This window comes from Anomaloglossus baeobatrachus, chromosome 3, assembly GCF_048569485.1.
Source record: "Anomaloglossus baeobatrachus isolate aAnoBae1 chromosome 3, aAnoBae1.hap1, whole genome shotgun sequence".
Taxonomy (NCBI): Eukaryota; Metazoa; Chordata; class Amphibia; order Anura; family Aromobatidae; genus Anomaloglossus; species Anomaloglossus baeobatrachus.
Genome location: NC_134355.1, coordinates 577,790,616 through 577,809,954, shown reverse-complemented (window position 1 = coordinate 577,809,954; position 19,339 = coordinate 577,790,616). Strand labels below are relative to the sequence as shown.

The 19,339-nt window shown below is 44.0% G+C and overlaps 1 protein-coding gene across 6 annotated transcripts in view; it reads left to right on the top strand.

Moving 5' to 3' along the window:
* ZBTB38 (zinc finger and BTB domain containing 38) overlaps nucleotides 1–19,339 on the top strand; it is a 48,090-nt gene that overhangs the window by 15,747 nt on the left and 13,004 nt on the right. The window contains exon 1 of one of the 6 annotated variants that reach the window (XM_075340974.1): nucleotides 15,986–16,014. The exons of the other annotated variants lie outside the window; for them this stretch is intronic. The gene's annotated coding sequence lies outside the window, so the exon portion shown is untranslated. Of the gene's footprint in view, nucleotides 1–15,985; nucleotides 16,015–19,339 lie in introns of those variants that run through there. 6 annotated transcript variants of the gene reach the window in all.

Below are 19,339 nucleotides of genomic sequence, written 5' to 3'. Positions count from 1 at the left end.
GGTGCACTTTTCAAATTTTGGATTATTTGATTTGCAGAGCCTATGTGTTATCAGAACAACTGAAAACCCACATAAATGGATTTTTTGTACATTTTATCTTGGAGTGAAGGGCAAAATGTGGAGGAAAATACCGCCAACTATATGGCAGACTTGTGCTTGTTCCAGAGATGAAGGAACACCAGGAGGGCTAGAAGGACACGTTAATTTTTCAGAGACTGGTCGTACAATGTCTGTTTAGCATCATCAATCCCTATATGAGGGACAATTGTGCCAGACGACATGGTAACATCATAACAGGCTCCTACCTGCCAAGGTCGGAACCGCTATATGCACAAAACAACCAGTCCCCCACAGGGTTATAAAAGTATTGTCCAGTGCAGGAGGTTCGGCAAGAACCATGCAGTAAAGCCCATGGTGTAAAATTACAGAACAGCTTCAGATCCTCCAATAAAAGTATCATGCCCGTATCACCAAGACGTAGTTGTAATAGCAGTCAGACTAAGATGACTGGTGCTAAAACTTTGAGTGATCAAATCTTGGAATTATTTGTCAGATGATCAGATGTTTCAAGAACATTTGCGGGGTCCACATTCTGGAGTACGCAGACGTGGGCATATGACGAGAATTTGTCTGCATAACACTTCGGTATGTGAGTGATCAAGTCCTGGAATTATTTGTGAAATGGGGTAAAATGTGTTTTACTGATGAAAATAGTAAATTTTATTTGACAAGTAACACAGGGGCTCACTACACAGGAAATATAAATGTTGTGAAAGAAAAACCCTACCACACAATTTGGGAATAGTGTATGATGTCTAATAATTGTGGGATGTGTGGTAGATCTCGAAGCAGGGGGTAACACAAAGTCCTGGCTGGGAAGGGCACATGGGACAGTAATATCTTGATTCGCTCCTATTGCCCTGTTTGCTGCAGACCCGGCACCTTTTTTTAGGACGGTTTTGGGTGGGAGTAGGAGGCATGAGACGCATAAAATGCCGTTCCGTTAGTCTCCGGGCATTCTCTGACTCGAAGGCTGCCTCTGGTGCCGCTGAGTTAAACATGAGGGACTCAATAATTTTTTCCTGGTATTGCAGAAATGTGAGGGGCCCTTGTGATTTTTTATACAGTACAAAACTGTTGTAGGTAGCTATCTGTATCAGGTAGATTGCTACCTTTTTGTACCAGGCCCTCGTTTTCCGCTTTACCAGGTATGGTTGGAGCACCTGGTCAGACAGGTCCACGCCACCCATAAACCTGTTGTATTGGGTCACACAGAAGGGTTTCTGTTTGTCCCTGGTGGCTCCCCTCTCTCTGACCGACACAGTGGTGTCCTCATGCAGGGTGGTGAGCATGTAGACGTCCTTGCGGTCATTCCACTTTACGGCAAGCAGTTTGTCACTTGCCAGTGCGAATGACGCCCCCTTGTCTAGACGTCTGGACACTAACTGTGCCGGCAAACCAACACGGTTTTTCCTTATTGTCCCACAGGCCCCTGTATTTGCAGCATGGAGGGATTGGTATAGGGGGATACTAGTGTAGTAGTTGTCGGTGTACACGTGGTAACCTTTACCAAGAAATGGCGTCATTAGCTCCCAGACAATTTTTCCTGGGATGCTAATTGTCTGAAGACAGTTGGGTGGGCTTATTTGGCGGTCCCTACCCTCATAAATGATAAAGTTACACGTGTACCCGCTGGTGCTTTCGCACACTTTATATAATTTTATGCCATACTTGGCTCTTTTGGAGGGGATAAACTGACGGAATGAGAGACGGCCTTTGTAGCTCATTAGGGACTCGTCAACCGAAACATTCTCCTCTGGGCTGTAGGAAGTTAGGAAGGACTCTTTCAGGAGGGATATTAGGGGTTTCAATTTATTAAGGCGGTCATAATTGGGGTCAGTTCTTGGGGGGACTTGGGAATTATCACTAAAATGGAGGAATCTCAATAGGGTCTCATATCGGGTTCTGGGCATTATGGCTGCAAATACAGGGGTGGCGTGGACAGATTTGGTTGCCCAGTAGGAGCGTAAACTGGGTTTTTTCACTATTCCCATGTTGAGGGTAATGCCTAAAAATTTTTTGATTTCCGGGACGCTTGTGGGGATCCAGGAACGGGAATGCACAGATGTTGGCTTTTGGGCAATATATTGACGGGCGTACAAGTTGGTGTGGTGGGTGATATGCTCAAGTACTTGTTGGTTAACAAAAATTTGGAAAAAATCCAGTGGGGCAAAATTGGTGACATTTATTTTTATGCCAGGGTCTCCTATGAAAGGGGGAATTTGTGGGGTAAAGGACGGGTCGGGGTTCCAGAGAGCATGGGGGACTGCAGAACTAGGTCCTGCCCCTGACGCTTCAGCAGCGGCGACTAGCGGGGTGTGGGACCCCGTGGAGGAAGCCGAATCGTCACCGCTATCCGAAAAATCTCTTTCTGAGGCCGATTCGGTCTCTGACCCAGAACTGCCGGAGGCAAGCAGTGAGTACGCTTGCTCTGCCGTAAACATCCTGCGGGCCATGGTTTTTGTTTTTATCCCTGGCTAACAAAAAATAAAAAAAAACCTAACACTAGTATTTTTTTTTTTTTATATATAAACCCTAAATTTTTTTATAAAGATTATAAAAAAAAATATTTAGGGGAATGACGCAGCGAGGGATGACGGAATGATGGAGGAGGGGATGATCACAGGGGGGTGATCAGAAAAATTGGGAATATGATGATCTTTGTGAATTTATAACTTTTTCTCTCTATATGGCAGCACGTAGTCTCTCTCTCTTCTCTCCCAGATCAACTACAAGGGAGAGAGGAGAAAGGCAGACCTAAATGCTGCCATATTTATCAAATATTGGCATTTTGACTACTGTGATAGGATCTATCACAGTATTCAAATCTAAACAACCAATCAGATTTTATTTTTTTTTGTTGCCGGGTGCAGGAGGCAGATTATGCCAAGCACACTGCGCATGCGCCCGCCATTTTCCAGGAGAAGGGAGGAAGGGGGGACCGGGGGGCCCAACGATCCTTTATTGAGGTACTGTGCGGGGGCGGTGGGGGAACGGGGGATCCCAGATCGGGTGGGAGATACCGGGATCTAGCGGATCGGACCCCGGTGGACCGGAGGGAGGGCTCTGGAGAACCGGAGGGGGCTCCGGGGAACCAGAGATCTCCGGTGGACCGGAGCAGGGATCAGGGGGAGGACATTTCCCTCCGATCTGAAATGTTTGATCATTTCAGATCGGAGGGAAATGAATGCGGCGGCAGCAGCAGCAGCTTTCAGCGCGCCGGCGCCATCTTGCAAGGTCTGGAGAACCGGAGGGGGCTCCGGTGACCAGACAGCTCTGGTGGACCGGAGGAGGGATCAGGGGGAGGACATTTCCCTCCGATCTGAAATGTTTGATCATTTCAGATCGGAGGGAAATGAATGCGGCGGCAGCAGCAGCAGCAGCAGCTTTCAGCGCGCCGGCGCCATCTTGCAAGGTCTGGAGAACCGGAGGGGGCTCCGGGGAACCAGAGATCTCCGGTGGACCGGAGCAGGGATCAGGGGGAGGACATTTCCCTCCGATCTGAAATGTTTGATCATTTCAGATCGGAGGGAAATGAATGCAGAGCCGGCGGCGGCGGCGCCATTTTGGATGTCCGGGGGGGGTGGGGGGTGGGGGGTGATTTTCTCCGGTACCGGGGGCTTTGGGGGCACTAGGGGCTTATATTTCTTTATCATCTGACATGTTTGATCATGTCAGATGAGAAAGAAATTAGTAGTATTTGCCATTTTTTTTTTTTTAATGTTGTCGCCGGTATACGGTGTATACCGGCGATCACATTATCGGGGAACAAAAAAAACACCCCGATTCATAATCTTGGGGGTCTCAGCTACCCCCGGTAGCTGAAACCCCCGAGATTTTTCGTCACTGGGGGGCGCTACAACCTTTTTCCGGCCTGACGTCTCAAGACGTCGGAACAGAATAAGTACCCTGTTTTTCCGACGTCTTGAGACGTTAGGCCGTCGCTATGGGGTTAAATTAAAACAAAAACTATACATCTTTGATATCTACATAATTATACTGACCTAGAAAATCATACTGTAAAATGAACATTGTAAATAAAAAAAAATAGAATAACACTGCAGAATTGCACTTTTTTTTCCCGCTTACTATGATAAGATTCCAAAGTACAACTCATTCCGGAAGAACAGAAAAATAAAAAAGTTATGGATCTTGGAATCAGTGTAGGAAAAACTGAATGCGCAAAAACTAAAAATCGCCCGATCCTTTATGGGGTTAAGGCAAAGTTGGATTGGGCATTGTGATAACTGCTGGAAAACTTTCAGCCGTTGTTGTCAAGCAATCCTGTCTATGGTTCCCTGTTGTGTTGTCCTGTCACGATGCTCAGTAGTCAGCCCATCTTGGCTAATGTTTTAAAAAAGCCAAGTAGTCATGGAGCACTTTAAAATTGTGCTTTGGCGCATCATAGTATAGTAACTATAGCGACTAACTTCAACTTTTTATTTACTTAACCAACTGTAAATGTATAGATATAATTTATGATAGATAATTTTTAAAAAGCAACAAGTTTTTTAACCTGAGACGCCTACATTTTTAATTTTTTCCACTTTTCATTTGACTTCTTGCTTAACAATTGCCAGAATTTTTTTTTGTTTTTAGTAGGCATAGCTATGTTTTTTGGCGGGACAAATTGCAGTTTTGACTGACACCATTTTTATTACCATATAGTGTGCTGAAAAATTGTATAAAAATACCAAGTGTGGTGAAAGTGAAAAAAAACAAACAAAAACAGCAATTCAAATGTTGTTTTGGGGCTATTCGGGTTAAAATTACCTTATAAGGCTATGTGTCCACGTTGCTTTTTACCTGCTTTTTTGCTGCTTTTTCAACTGCAGCGTTTAATGCCAAAATGGATGTGTTCTGCTTTTCAAGCATAGTCTATGGGAATTTGGGTTTCTTGTCCGCACTATGCTGTTCAAAAAGGTGCCTTTTTGTGGCAGAAATTTGGGCAAAAACTCTGCTTTGCAGTTCAAAACGCAAATGTCAAAAACAATTGACATGTTGCTTCTTTGAAAAGTAGAGTTATTGCCCAAATTTCTGCCACAAAAAGGCACCTTTTTGAACAGCATAGTGCGGACAAGAAACCCAAATTCCCATAGACTATGCTTGAAAAGCAGAACACATCCATTTTGGCATTAAACACTGCAGTTGAAAAAGCAGCAAAAAAAGCAGGTAAAAAGCAGGTAAAAAGCAACGTGGACACATAGCCTAACTTTGTTCTGGAGACCAAATTTACATACAATAATTTTTACTTTTTTGTTCTTGTTTTACTGGTTCCCACAATGAGTTGTTGATGCTGTGTATTTATGTAGTGGATGGTATTTCCCACTGTGCTTTTTTTTTTACTCTGTGTAAAGTGACCTACGGCCTGTTTTTGAAATCCGCAAAATTTCAATTTCTCTTGTTAGCAAACGGAGTTGTATGTCCAGATTTTCCACATAGGATTGTATTAGATGCAGAAGATCTGCAGGAAATGCACGAAAAATGCATGTATTCCACACGTTTGTATTAATAAGGTTTTATCAAAGCCAAATACCAGGAAGCATCAAAAACCAAAGCAGCTATATTTAAAACATCACATATGAAAAAAGCATCAAAAACACAATAAAAAAAAGACACAAGTTACCATATTTTTTAGATAAGATGCACTTTTCCTTCCAAAAAAATTGTGAGGAAAATGAGGGGTGCATCTTATAAGCCGAATGTAGCTTGCCAGGGGGTGCTGGAGAGGGTTATAGGAGGCAGAGTTGATGCTGCGGGTGGTGCGCTGTGCTGCGGGGGCAGCCATCCTAAAATGTCAGCAGTGCAGGCTTCAAATAATGACGCTCGGAGTCAGCGCATGCGCAGATGGGGCATTCGGCTCAAGATCTCATGTGCTCACACACCACCTCCGACCCATTGATCTCTCAGCAGCGGACTTAACCCCTTAACGACCGCGGGCCGTAAAATTACGTCCTAAATGACATAATGTTACTGCCCGCGGTCCTCCGGCGGCAGCATGCCGCGATCGGCACACATCTCAGCTGATTTTCACAGCTGAGATGTGTGCCTGCTAGGCACGAGCAGAATCGTTATCTGCTCGTGCCGATTAACCCCTTATATGGCGCTGTCAATACATGACAGCGCCATTATAAGCGCAATCGCGGTAAAGTTTTTACTTACCGCCGAAACCGGAAGTCACGTGACGCGATCACGTGACTCCCGATAGTTGTCATGGTAGTACAGGGTCATGTGATGACTCCGGGGCACAGCAAAAGAGAAAGACAGCGTATCTGCTGTTTACAGCCTTCCAGCTGTGATCAGCAGATACTGCAGAGCGATCGGAATGCTGATCGCAATAGCCCCCTAGGGGGACTAGTAAAATAAAAAAAAAAAGTAAAAAAATAAGTTTTAAAAAATTAAAAAAAAACAAAAAAACCTAAAAGTTCAAATCACCCCCCATTCGCCCCATTGAAAATTAAAGGGTTAAAAAAATAAAAAATATACACACATTTGGTATCGCCGCGTTCAGAAACGCCCGATCTATCAAAATATAAAATCAATTAATCTGATCAGTAAACGGCGTAGCGGCAAAAAAATTCCAAACGCCAAAACGACGTTTTTTTGTCGCCACAACTTTTGCGCAAAATGCAATAAGAGGCGATCAAAACGTAGCATCTGCGCAAAAATGGTACCGTTAAAAACGTCAGCTCGAGACGCAAAAAATAAGCCGTCATTGAGCCTAAGATCCCGAAAAATGAGAACGCTACGGGTCACGGAATATGGCGTAAAACGTGCGCCACTTTTTTCGGACAAACTTCCGATTTTTTTTTAACCCCTTATATAAAAGTAAACCTATACATGTTTGGTGTCTACGAACTCGCACTGACCTGAGGCATCACACCCACACATCAGTTTTACCATATAGTGAACACAGTGAATAAAATATCTCAAAAACCATAGTGCTATCGCACTTTTTTTGCAATTTTTCAGCATTTGGAATTTTTTTGCCATTTTCTAGTACACAATATGGTAAAACTGATGGTTTCATTTAAAAGTACAGCTCGTTCCGCAAAAAATGAGCCCTCACATGACCATATTGACTGAAAAATAAAAAAGTTACGTCTCTCAGAAAAAGAATGGCGAAAAAAAAAAACGGAAAGCGAAAAATCGGCCGGTCGTGAAAGGGTTAAGGGAAATGGCACCCGGAGGTGGCGCATGCGCAGATATGATCTTGGCTTCTTTGAAACCAGCACCGGTAACAGTTTCTGGAAGTTCCTCCTGCCTCACAGCTCCCGCAATGAGCATTAGGGACACCTGCCCGACTCCAGCACCGCACCTGCCTCCTGTGACACCGTTCCACCACCGCTGCCGCCCCCCTCCGATAAGACATTATAAGATAGACCCCATATTTTTTTCCCTTTTCTTCCTCTAAATTTGGGGTGCGTCTTATAATCTGGTGCATTTTATAAAATGTAAAAAACTGTATCTAATTTAAGTAATAGGCGCAAAAATGCTGCAGAACATCTGCAACATCAAAAACTCACCAGTCATTTTGCGAACGTTAGCCAAAAAATAAAAACAACTTGTAAAAAAAATTGGGCTTCAATCACCATTATCTAAAGAGCCATAACTTTATTATTTTGTTATATGGGGGGGGGGGGTGTTGCAGGGTGAGCTATAGTTTTCATTGGTGCAATTTTGATTATTTTATTTATTTTTATCATTTTGGGAGTTTGGGGGGGAGGTAATGTGACCAAACAAACAGCAATTCTATCATTTCACTTTTTTTATGATTTGACATTTACCATATGCTATAAGTGTTTGAATATTTTATTAGTTTAAACAAATTCATATGTGGCAATACCTAAAAATATGGGGTTTACATTTTTTAGTTTTCTCTATTTACAATTTGAGAAAAGCCTACCAAGGGGTCAAAGAATGTTGATAAGTTTCAAACAAAGATGATATCTCTTTTGTAGATACCAAAGTAATGTCATAACATAGTTACAAAATGTTAATCCAGAAGCTCGAGATATCTAACCACATAGTGTATAGAGGTAAGGTTGGAGTCACACTTGTGAGTGACTTGCGCGAGTCTCGTATCGCATCACCCGGCACTGCAGCACACTCTCTGGACAGGAGTGTTTCAGCTGCATGGAAATACATGCAGCTGACCCGCTCCCGTCAGGAGAGTGTGCGGCCATGCTGGGTAATGCAATGCGAGTCACAATAGGGCCCTAAAAGAAAGAGTTCTAATACCAGCACCAGTTCCAAAACTTAGCACTATACCCATGGCTGCAACAGCCATTGAGCTAATTTTGGACTGTCTTTGTAATTCATCCAGCAAAACCATGTGTGAAAAAAGTTGTAACTCTACCATGACCATGATGTCTTCCAGGCGTAGCAAGTTACTCACCTCATTCTGTTATGGTATAGTGACTGGTCTTTGATGTTATTCTATACTCATCTGATGGGATTTGAAGCCTCAAGAAAGTCACAAAAGACGTATAGATATAATAGGAACTACTTCTTTGTCTCATAGATATAGTCATTCTCCATGGATGAACAACAAGTGATAATCCTGTCACAAATCATGCATCAAACTGGGTCAAAGGAAAAGTGGAGTACCTGCCCATCACAATCAATCAGTTTTCACGTATTATTTTTAAGATACCATATGGAAAGTTAGAGAGCCAGACTAGCGTGTCCTGCACTTCTTAATAAAAAAGAATGGAGGAATACGTAAAGTTATGGTATTTTTCGTACCATAAGAGGCTCCTTACTATAAGTCGCAGCCTACTTTTAGGCATCAGAAAAAAGGAAAAAAATACACACTAATTAATACTTCTCAAGTGATGTAACTAAGCAGTGGAGTCAATATTAATAAGCAGAGGGGTCAATATCACCGGGGTTGTATAAGGTGCTCTAGGGAGCTCTACTGTATATGGAGGCAATACTTTCTACGGGCTCTGGACTGTGATACATACTTTTTTCTTACTTATAATACGCAGATTTTTTCTTACTAACAAGTGGTTCTTGTAGTCAGAAAAATATGGTAAATCTGAGACATGAATGTGGCTCCTGAAGCAATCCTGATCGGACCGGGTCCTACTCCTCGGCACAACTCGCTAAGTGCTTATTTTGACCATGTAAAACAGAAGCCAACCACCTAGTGTTTATTGGAGGCCATGCAGATAAGGGCTGCACATGTTTTACAAGGACAGCTGAAGATCACCCTTATAAAGCACTTTTTGTCAGATAAAAACAATTAAATGAGCTCAAGATGTATTTATAGGGAATCTGTTGGTAAGATCAACCTCTCACCCCCAAAATACACACATGCAGGTCTCTGAAAGCTGTACAGTGCTGCGGAACATGTAGACGCTATGTAAATTAAATTATTACAATTATTATTACTATAGCTATTGGCACATATCTTCTATCTGTTGCTTAATTTACAAGAAATCAGCATTTTAGAGGATATGAAATATAGGTATTAAGTGCTCTGGGTGTGACGGAGCTCTTCCCATCCTCTGCCTACTAAGGTTGTTTCCCCACCCAGCACCAGCCTATTTAGCTTGATTCATAGCTTGCTGCCAGTCAGGCAGCATGCAAGGAAATCAGACAGTCACCTATCAATCTAGCTAAAGGGGCTTTACTAAGCAGAGAAACAACTTGTGGAGGCAAAGGCTTGAGAAGTGCTCTGTCAAGCCCAACGCACTTAACACCTCACTTGCAGATTATTATTATTTATTATTATAGTGCCATTTATTCCATGGCGCTTTACAAGTGAAAGAGGATATACGTACAACAATCATTAACCGTACAAAACGGACAGGTATAGGAGGAGAGAGGACCCTGCCCGCGAGGGCGCACAGTCTACAGGGAATGGGTGATGGTACAATAGGTGAGGACAGAGCTGGTTGCGCAGTGGTGTACTGGACTGAGGGTTATTGTAGGTTGTAGGCTTGTTGATGAATTAAAATGCTGATTTCTTGACAATGCAACAAGAGATACAAGACATATGTGTTGATTGATTTAGCTTTTAAAACCCATGCTGGTCTGGTGGTGGTGGGAGATGGGGGGGGGGGATTGATCTTACTAACAGATTACTTTTCAAGGTATGCACAGTGCGTTTTTAATCACTTTTTTAGTGCAGTTTTGTCACACAACTGCATGCATTCCTTAGGACCGTTTCATATCTCTGGTATTTTGCCGGAAGCCGGATGCGGCACACGTGTAGTACAGTTACATTCATTTACAGTGGAAGCGCGACACCATGCGGTTTTGAGCTTCATACACAACCGCATGTGTCCGCGTGGTGTCGTGCTTCCACTGTAAATGAATGTAACTGTACTGCATGTGTGCCAAATCCAGCTTCCGGCAAAATACCGGAGATATGAAACGGCCCTTATGCCAGCAAAGTCAACGAGAATCCTGAAGTTTTGTGCACATGTTGCTTTTTTTCCCTGCAGATTTGGTGCAAAAATAAATCTGCAGCATCTCAATTATTTCATCGTTTTTGCAGTGTTTTTCCACCCCAGAATGCTTAGAAAACGCATGGAAAAAAAAACGCGGCTAGATCAAGGCAAAAACACACAGTTTTCTTCTGCCAAAGGATGCAGGTTTGGTGCTGAAGTTTCTGCAACCAAATACTCAGTGTGTGCACATAGCCTAAGGTCTGGAAATATACTATGCAGCAATGATCTGATCTTGAGGACGTTGGATGCAGGGAGAATGAAGTTTCTTTCTGTATGTCAAGTCCGCAGAGATACAGTGAGCAGATATGCACATATGGCGAATATACTGATCTGTACACAAAAACTGTCATTAGACAACTGATTGTATCTGACTCTTCGCTAAGTGTCATGGAAGAAAACAGTCAGTAAATGAAATAAATTATCTACACACGAGACAGCTTGTTCCGAGAAGACAGGAAGCGGGACAGTCATATTTTGCAAGGCTGATCTCAGCAATCTGGGTTTTTGCCAGATTTGCAGACTCACGTACTGCGGCCTGTATTAGTTGGTTGCAGGCCTGTAATTCTTTATTCTGCATTGCTTCATTTGTGCAGAGCTGGAATACGGCAGCAGTGCACAGGACGATTCGTTAGAAGGTACTAGTAAAATTCAATATTTTTTCCTTGGAATTCAGTATAATATAACAATTGCTTCATTTGTCGGCAGCAGATTTTTTTTTGCTCAGTTTCTATAAACCAGAGTAGTGAGGTCTTACAAGTGATCTTTTATAGAGATCCATAAAGATATTGTGCATGTTGGAAAAACTTTTTAACCCCTTCCTGCATCAGCCATTTTTCCCAGTAATGAATTGTTTTTTTCATCTGCTGATATAGCTGAATGGTATTTTTCTTTGCAGGATGAGATTTAGTTTTAAATTTCACCATTCAATTTACAACATAATGTACTAAAAACCAGAAAACAAATATTTGTCGGGAGTTGTCCGAAGAAGGGGAATATTCTTTACCGTAGTGTACTGTAAATTTAACAATCTCCTGTGAATTTACATAAGCATGGTAGACTCGGGTCCATCAGAAGGCCACAACTGCCATGATGACCCATCAGCACCCCATAATCAGGTCATGAGGAGGAAGGGGATGGTGGTGAAATAGAGGGGGGCTCCTTGTCAACTCACTGTTGACCATAGCATCAAATGGGTTGAACTGCATCAATCAAAGCTAGATCCATTGGCTGGCATGTCACTGTGCATGGAGCAGGCTCAGTGCTTGTGACATGTACGACACATGTCAAGAATGAGTTTAAAGGGAACCTGTAAGGTGGAATGAGCACAGAAACTAACGCCCTTGTGACTAGTCCCTGCGCTCATTATCATATCATTAAGGATCTTTAGAAATACTTTTTCTAAAGATCTGTTTATCTATGTTACTAGATGCTGGGACAGTTAGGCAGGGATTAGCAATATGCACCTAGAACTGCTCATGGTTCTGGGTGCACAGGGAACCTGACAGGTTACTTTTAAGGGAATGTCCCACAATTTGAATGGATTGGTGGTTACTCATGCGTGCCACCACTACAGATAAAATTTGTGCGACTGGCAACATTAGCCGAGTGCATCTTCGTCAGTGCACATGGTCACCTGTTTTTCTGGTTGATGGGTTCAGACCTCGATATGTGATACGTCTTGTTGGACAACTTCTTTAATATCTCCTATATGAGATAGTGTATAACCAATTGAAGTTAAAAGATCAAACCCTGAGGCTGTACTTATTATTAAAATGTCCCCTGTTTGTTTTTGGCTTTACAGATAATTCATCGCGTGCAGTATTTTCAAAGTCAGTTTTGCTGGAAGCAATGTTGCTGTTATTTCCGACAAATTTCTGAAAATGTCACCTATGTTGTTTTAAATTCATCTGCAAATGATTTATAATATTTCCCGTAGATCTCACATTATTGTGGAGTAAGTACATGTAAATTAATAAATGTGGGCCCGAGATGCCAATATTTAAGCTTCGTAGCTGCTTTTTGCACAGATAACCTAGGTCCACAGATAAGAGTATTTTAGATGGAGACAACATTGACACTTTTATAAATATTTTTGTGCATTGCCCGATCCCATGTAATTCTGAGATAATAGTTGTTGTGCTTGCACACCAGCGAGTAGTGGTGCAACAGAAAGCAAAAAAAGCCAAAATGTGACCTCTATACAACTGGGTCAGAATATCTCCAAAAAGGCAAGTCTTGTGAGATCTTCCCAGTATGTAGTGGCTAGTCATTGCCAAAACTGGTCCAAGAAAGAGCAACAGGTAAACCAGCACCAGTGTCCAGGCATATGGGGATCGAAAGGTAGCCTGACTGCTTCAACCCCATATAAGAGCTACAGTAGGATTAAAGGGAACCTGTCACCAGATTTGGGGTCTATAAGCTGCAGCCACCACCAGTGGGCTCTTATATACAGCATTCTAACATGCTGTATATAAGAGCCCAGGCCGCAGTGTAGAACGAAAAAACACTTTATAATACTTACCTAAATGGTCGGTTTGGTGCAGACTGGTCGGATGGGTATCTATGTTCTCTATGTGCGGCGCCTCCTCTTTTGGCTATCTTTGTCCACTTTTTCTGAAGCCTGGGTGCATGACGCATCCAACGTCATGCAAACGCGCCGGCATTAAGGTCCTGCGCAGGCGCACTTTGATCTGCCCTGAGCCTCAATACCGGCCTGTGTGCATGACGTAGAACGCGTCATGCATCACGACTTCAGAAGAAGGAAGGCGAAGATGGCCGAAAGAGGAGGTGCCAGCACTGGAGAACAGAGACACCCATCTGACCCATCTGCACCGAACCGACCGTTTAGGTAAGTATTATAAAGTAATTTTTATGTTCTACACAGTGGTCTGGGCTCTTATATACAGCATGTTAGAATGCTGTATATAAGAGCTAACTGCTGATGGCCACAGCTTATAGGCCCCAAATCTGGTGACAGGTTCCCTTTAAGTTAATTTTGTCTATGATAAAAGGGGAATTCTCCCTAGGTGCATAGATATATGGTTATATTTGAGCTGATGTTTTTTGGTGCATATGATAGAAAGATGTCAGAACACACAATGCACCACGACAATGAATCCCTGTCCACTTCCAGTAGTGCCTACGGTGGGCATGTGAGCATTAGAAGACCATGGAGCCCTAGAAGGCGGCATCCTCAATTTATGAATTTCATTACATAACTAAGGAAGAGATGGCACCAGGATGTACTGCGGGAAAATATTGCTGGACGTAGTGTGTGTTGCTCTAAGCAATGATACCTGGAACCCCGTTGAGCTCTAGAAGGTTTGACAAGTAACACCTATCTAAACATTTCTGTAGACCCTGTACACCTCTTCATGGCCTCTTCATTTGCTTCCACCTGACAAACAATAGAGCTTTTCATTATTAAGTCCAAGGCACAGGTGTAGGTAGATGGCAGTCGTGGAGCATTGTCGATAGCAACCAAAGTGATCCTGCTGTCGTTTTTTGAAGGCCTTTGCAAAGTGTCAGCTGTAAACCTTATAGTCACCATGGTCAGCCATTATCCATTTCTTACGGGGCTCTGGGCGGACATATCATTGGAGCAGCCGCACAGGGGCCCATGATATAAAGGGGCCACTACCACCTCCAGAGCAGGAGGAATTGTGCATTATGATGCGCTCTTGTGCTGTAAGGCTATGTGCGCACAGAAAAATGGAATTTTCTCAAGAAAATTCCGCAGGTATTCAAAGATTACCGCACCCGCGGTAAAAAACCGCGGCAAGCCGCACCCGAAAACCGCAAGCGGGTTTGCCGCGGTTTTACCGCGGTATTGTTCGCGGTATTGCCGCGGGTTTGCCGCGTGCGGGTTGGGATGTGCTTTATTGCATTCAATGCAATAAAGCACATTGAAAAAAAAAAAAAGTCATTTCATTCTGAGATAGTAGATAGATAAAGAGACAGAAGAATAGATAGAGGGATAGATAGATAGACAGACAGACAGATAGATAGAGGGATAGATAGATAGTTAGACAGACAGATAGAGGACAGATCGCTGCATTTCCCACGGTCGGCAGTGAGTTCACATTACCTGCCATGGGAAATGACCGGTAATTACCTCTGCTGTCTCGCTGCGAGACAGCAGAGGTAATTCAGCGCTGTGTGTCAGTCGCGGCTGGATGTAAGCAGCGCAGGACGCCGGAGCTGTGGATTACGCCGGAGCTTTGTTTCGGGAGGGGTTAATAAAATGGTGAACGAGGCTTGTTTGTTTTATTTAAAATAAAGGATTTTTCTGTGTGTGTGTTTTATTCACTTTACTTACGGGTTGATCATGTCAGCTGTCACATAGATGCTGCCATGATCAAGCCTGGACTTAATGGCGGCGATCTGCCACCATTAAATCCTTGTATTACCCTGACTGCCACTGCTACACGGCTGCAGGAAGAGCCGGGGACATGCCGGTACTGCCGCATAATGGATGCGACAGTCCCGGGGCAGCTGCGGCTGATATTCTCGGCTGCCGGAGGGGGAGTGAGGCGGGGGACATTAACCCTGCCCCTCTCCCTCCCCAGCCTGAGAATACCGGGCCGCCGCTGTGTGCTTACCTCGGCTGGAAGGTAAATATGCAGCGGAGCACACGTGCTTTGTTTTCTATATTTCCGTTTGCTTTCTATGTGTGTTCTATATGTCTGTGTTCTATGTCTGTGTGTGGGTCTGTGATGTGTGTGTGTTTACTCTCTGCTCCGCTTCCTCTTCCTGTAATGACATCACTTCCCTGCAAAACCGCAGACAAGCGATGTACATTACCGGAGGTAAACCGCGAAATACCGCAGGGAATAACGCAGGAAAACGCAGTGAACCGCACAGAATTTGCTGCCTGCGTTATTCCCTGCGGGATTTCACGATTACATTGGAGTCAATGGAGTGAAATCCCGCAGCGACGTGCGGAAAAGAAGTGACATGCAATTGTTTTTGCTGCGGGAATCCCGCAGCAAAACATGCAGCTGTCAAATTCCGCCCAGTGCGCACAGGATTTTTTTTGCCCATAGGATTTGCTGGTGATTCACTGCAGAGATGTTATGAACATTTTCTGCAGCGAAACATGCAGCAAATCCGCAAAAAATCCGCGGCAAAATCCGGTAAGTGCGCACATAGCCTAAAGGGCCCATACAGTGTTCTTGCACAGAGGCCTGTTTGTGTGCACCAGTTTGTTTTTATACCTTTCCCACGTAAATATCGTATTAATGCAGTTGTGGAACTACAAGTACCAGCAATCATTACAACCTACCACCAATTGTAGAGTTGTTAGTTGTCACATTTCGGGCCGCATCACCTCCCCGCGCTGTGCATGTCACTGCCATTAGGTCATTTTGGAGTGAGGAGGAGCCGCCATGCTCGGGAGTCTCTCCTGTGAGCGCTCAGCGCCACCTGGTGGCAGAACAGCGCGCAGCGCCCCAGTCACCGCTCTGCTTGTAAACATCCCGGCCGCACGGAGGTAAGGGCTGCCATGGCCGCTCACTTTACATATGGGTCAGAACTAATGCAGAGTCAGCGCTGCAGGCCGCTTAACGTGCGGGGACAGCCCTGGCTGCAGTCACATCTGTGTTACCAGCTGTGCCAGTGACTTCTGCACTAGTTACATCACACTTGTATTGTGCTTGGTGAGTGCAACATATAGCAGCTTAGAAGTTGTCATATGTCCTCTGTGCCCACATGCCCTGGTGCATTCTGCAGGGGGTGACTATGGGGGTGACTATGGGGGGTGACTGCTCTTGTGGCAGGGCTGGTTTGGGGCTTGCTGTGACTGTTGTGTTCGGCCTTGGTGGGTTATACACCGTATTGTGTGCGTATTGTATTCTATACGTCCTGATGGCGCGGGGCAGATGTTATTCTGGGTGCTCGGTCTTCTCCGGGCCTTCGTTATTGTACGCGGTGAGGACGTGTGGCATGACATGGCAGCACCGCAGGCCTAATGCTTCATCTTCAGCAGGCACTGCCCATCTTTGGGCCTTTGTTTTCTTTTCTTTTTTTTTTTTTAATTCTCAGGCATTAACCCTTTTCATTCTCCTACTAGATGAGTTCGTCCAGTGGCGCCGATTTCACCTTCGCGTTCACATTGTAGAAGCTTCTGATTTATTCGTTGTTGACTTGTACCTTTCATATCCTTGGTTTTGCAAGACGGTAGAAGTAAAAGATCTTCCTTGTTACATCTTCTCTTATTTAGATTCACTCTTAGTACAAAAAACTTGGAGGAGAAACTAAAAGCTGATCACTTTAAGGCTGGAGCTACATGGCGACACTTGTCACATTGTGACCCTGAGGGTACTCCGACCAGGATCAGCAAGTAGCGAAAATTCACCCACATCGGATTTTTTGTGACTTGTTTATTGCAGTCACAGTACCTACTAGGCCGTACTGCGCCCCCATTGAGTTGTACTGCTTTACAATGTAGCTGTGACACATTTTAGAAAACTATAGTCACGCGACAGGTATGGAGGTGAAAGTCAACGTGTAACCCCCAGCCTAAATATCGCAAAATGTATCCCTGTGAGAAATAAGTTAATTGATCCACAGGACCATGGTTCAGCCGCCATGTCAGGTCTGTGGCTGCCGGATAGGTGCTCTGCAACTGCCTTCTACCTTCCGGAATCTCATCTTCAAATTGTAGACCCTACTAATCAGGACAGACACCAGTGATAGTGGTAAGTAGAAGGTGGTCCACGGTGCTTAGGTCTAGCACCCATGGACTACTGATGTGGTGGCTGGACCAGGGTCCTGTTAATCGATTTGTTGATCTCTAATCCCTGTAGTTTGCAGAGAAGAAGACTTATTTCTAGCACCACTTATTGGAAGTAGGAATCTTAAAAGTCAATATCAATCCTTTAATGAGCCTTGTCATATGAGTTGGGATGAAAGCCAAACCAGAATCTCAATTTGCCGACAGCATGTTTCAGGATATTGCCCCTCATCAGTGAAAAACATGAGATCTGATTTGGCAGGTTGAACTAGATGGACTGATGGTTGAACTAGTTCGACCTAGGTCATTTTTCAACCTATGTAACTAGTTGGGAGGCTAAAGGGTGCTTTACACGCTGCGAGCGGCCGGCCAATAGAAGCGGAGGGGCGGAGATGAGCGGAACGTAACATCCCGCTCAACTCCTTCCTACCTCATTGCCGGTGGACGCAGGTAAGGAGATGTTCGTCGTTCCTACGGTGTCACACATAGCGATGTGTGCTGCCGCAGGAACGAGGAACAACAGCGAACCTGTGTCAGCAGCGATATTAAGGAAAGGAGCGACGTGTCAACGATCACCGTTTTTGAACGATTTTGTGCTCGTTGATCGTCGCACCTTGGTGTCACACGCTGCGATGTTGGTAACGGCACCGGATGTGCGTCACTAACGACGTGACCCCGACGATATATCGTTACCGATATCACAGCATGTAAAGCACCCTTTAGGGTACATGTCCACAATCAGGACCCGCTGCAACCTGGACACGGTGGGCTCTGATCTGCGGGGCCGCAAGTCTCCTCCGCAGGAGACTGCAGCTGCTCATGCCCATGATCCGGGCTCGGGCAGTTGCAGTCTCTCTCTTCTGTTCTCCCTGCGGAGAACACTTGCGGCTCCGCTGCAATAAATTGCCATGCTTGCGGCTTGGAAAACCGCACCACAGTTCTGTTTACGCTGTGGGCAGTACACGCACAGTGGGCATGGGATTTCTAGAAATTCCATCCACTGTGCTTGTACTGTACAACACAGCATTTTGAACGCAGCAAAAACATGTCACATACAGTGACTACAGACTTTCACTGCAATCCCTTTAAGTATGGTAATCTAATACAGGTTGCGACAACAACAATCATGTGACAGTTTATCTAGACCCAGAAGAGTCATGATTGTAATGTTTTAATATTTGTGCATTTTACCCTTTATATACAGCTTTATGTTTATTAAAAAAAAAAATAATCGGCACATACATAACAGTGCCCTGAGATCTATACTCACCTCAGCCATATTATCTAGGAAAATAAACTAATAGAACTAGAAAACAGTGACCGGACAGGAATTCTGTTCAGGGTTTCCTTATAATTGTTAGAGAATAGTTTGGTTACATAGACCTCGAAGCTCTATGTAAACACTTGGAAGTAGTTTCCTCCACATATTATAGCTGATCTTTTGGGGTGCCAAAGATCCTGGGGTATACGTCGACTTTCTTTAAATGACTGTGTAAATGACTGTGTAAAAACCAACAACCAAACCAAAAATGCTTTTGCTACATAAGGACGCCATGTGTCCTAACGTGACATATGAGAAAAAGGTTGTTTTAATGCATTTCAGCTTAATTTGCAATGTCTGCTGTCTTGAGTTAAGTAAACGATTATACATTTTAGTGCTTTTTGTTGTTTCAGTATTAGAATGTTTTTTCTGTTTTTGAGGCTAACTTGGAAGGAAGTTTGTATAATTATCGTCAGTCATATTTCATCTACACTGTGTGCAGAATTATTAGGCAAATGAGTATTTTGATCACATGATACTCTTTATACATGTTGTCCTATTCCAAGCTGTATAGGCTTGAGAGCCAACTACCAATTAAGTAAATCAGGTGATGTGCATCTCTGTAATGAGGAGGGGTGCGGTGTAATGACATGAACACCCTATATAAGGTGTGCTTAATTATTAGGCAACGTCCTTTGCTTTGGCAAAATGGGTCCGAAGAGAGATTTGACGGGCTCCGAAAAGTCCAAAATTGTGAGATGTCTTGCAGAGGGATGCAGCAGTCTTGAATTGCCAAGCTTTTGAAGCGTGATCACTGAACAA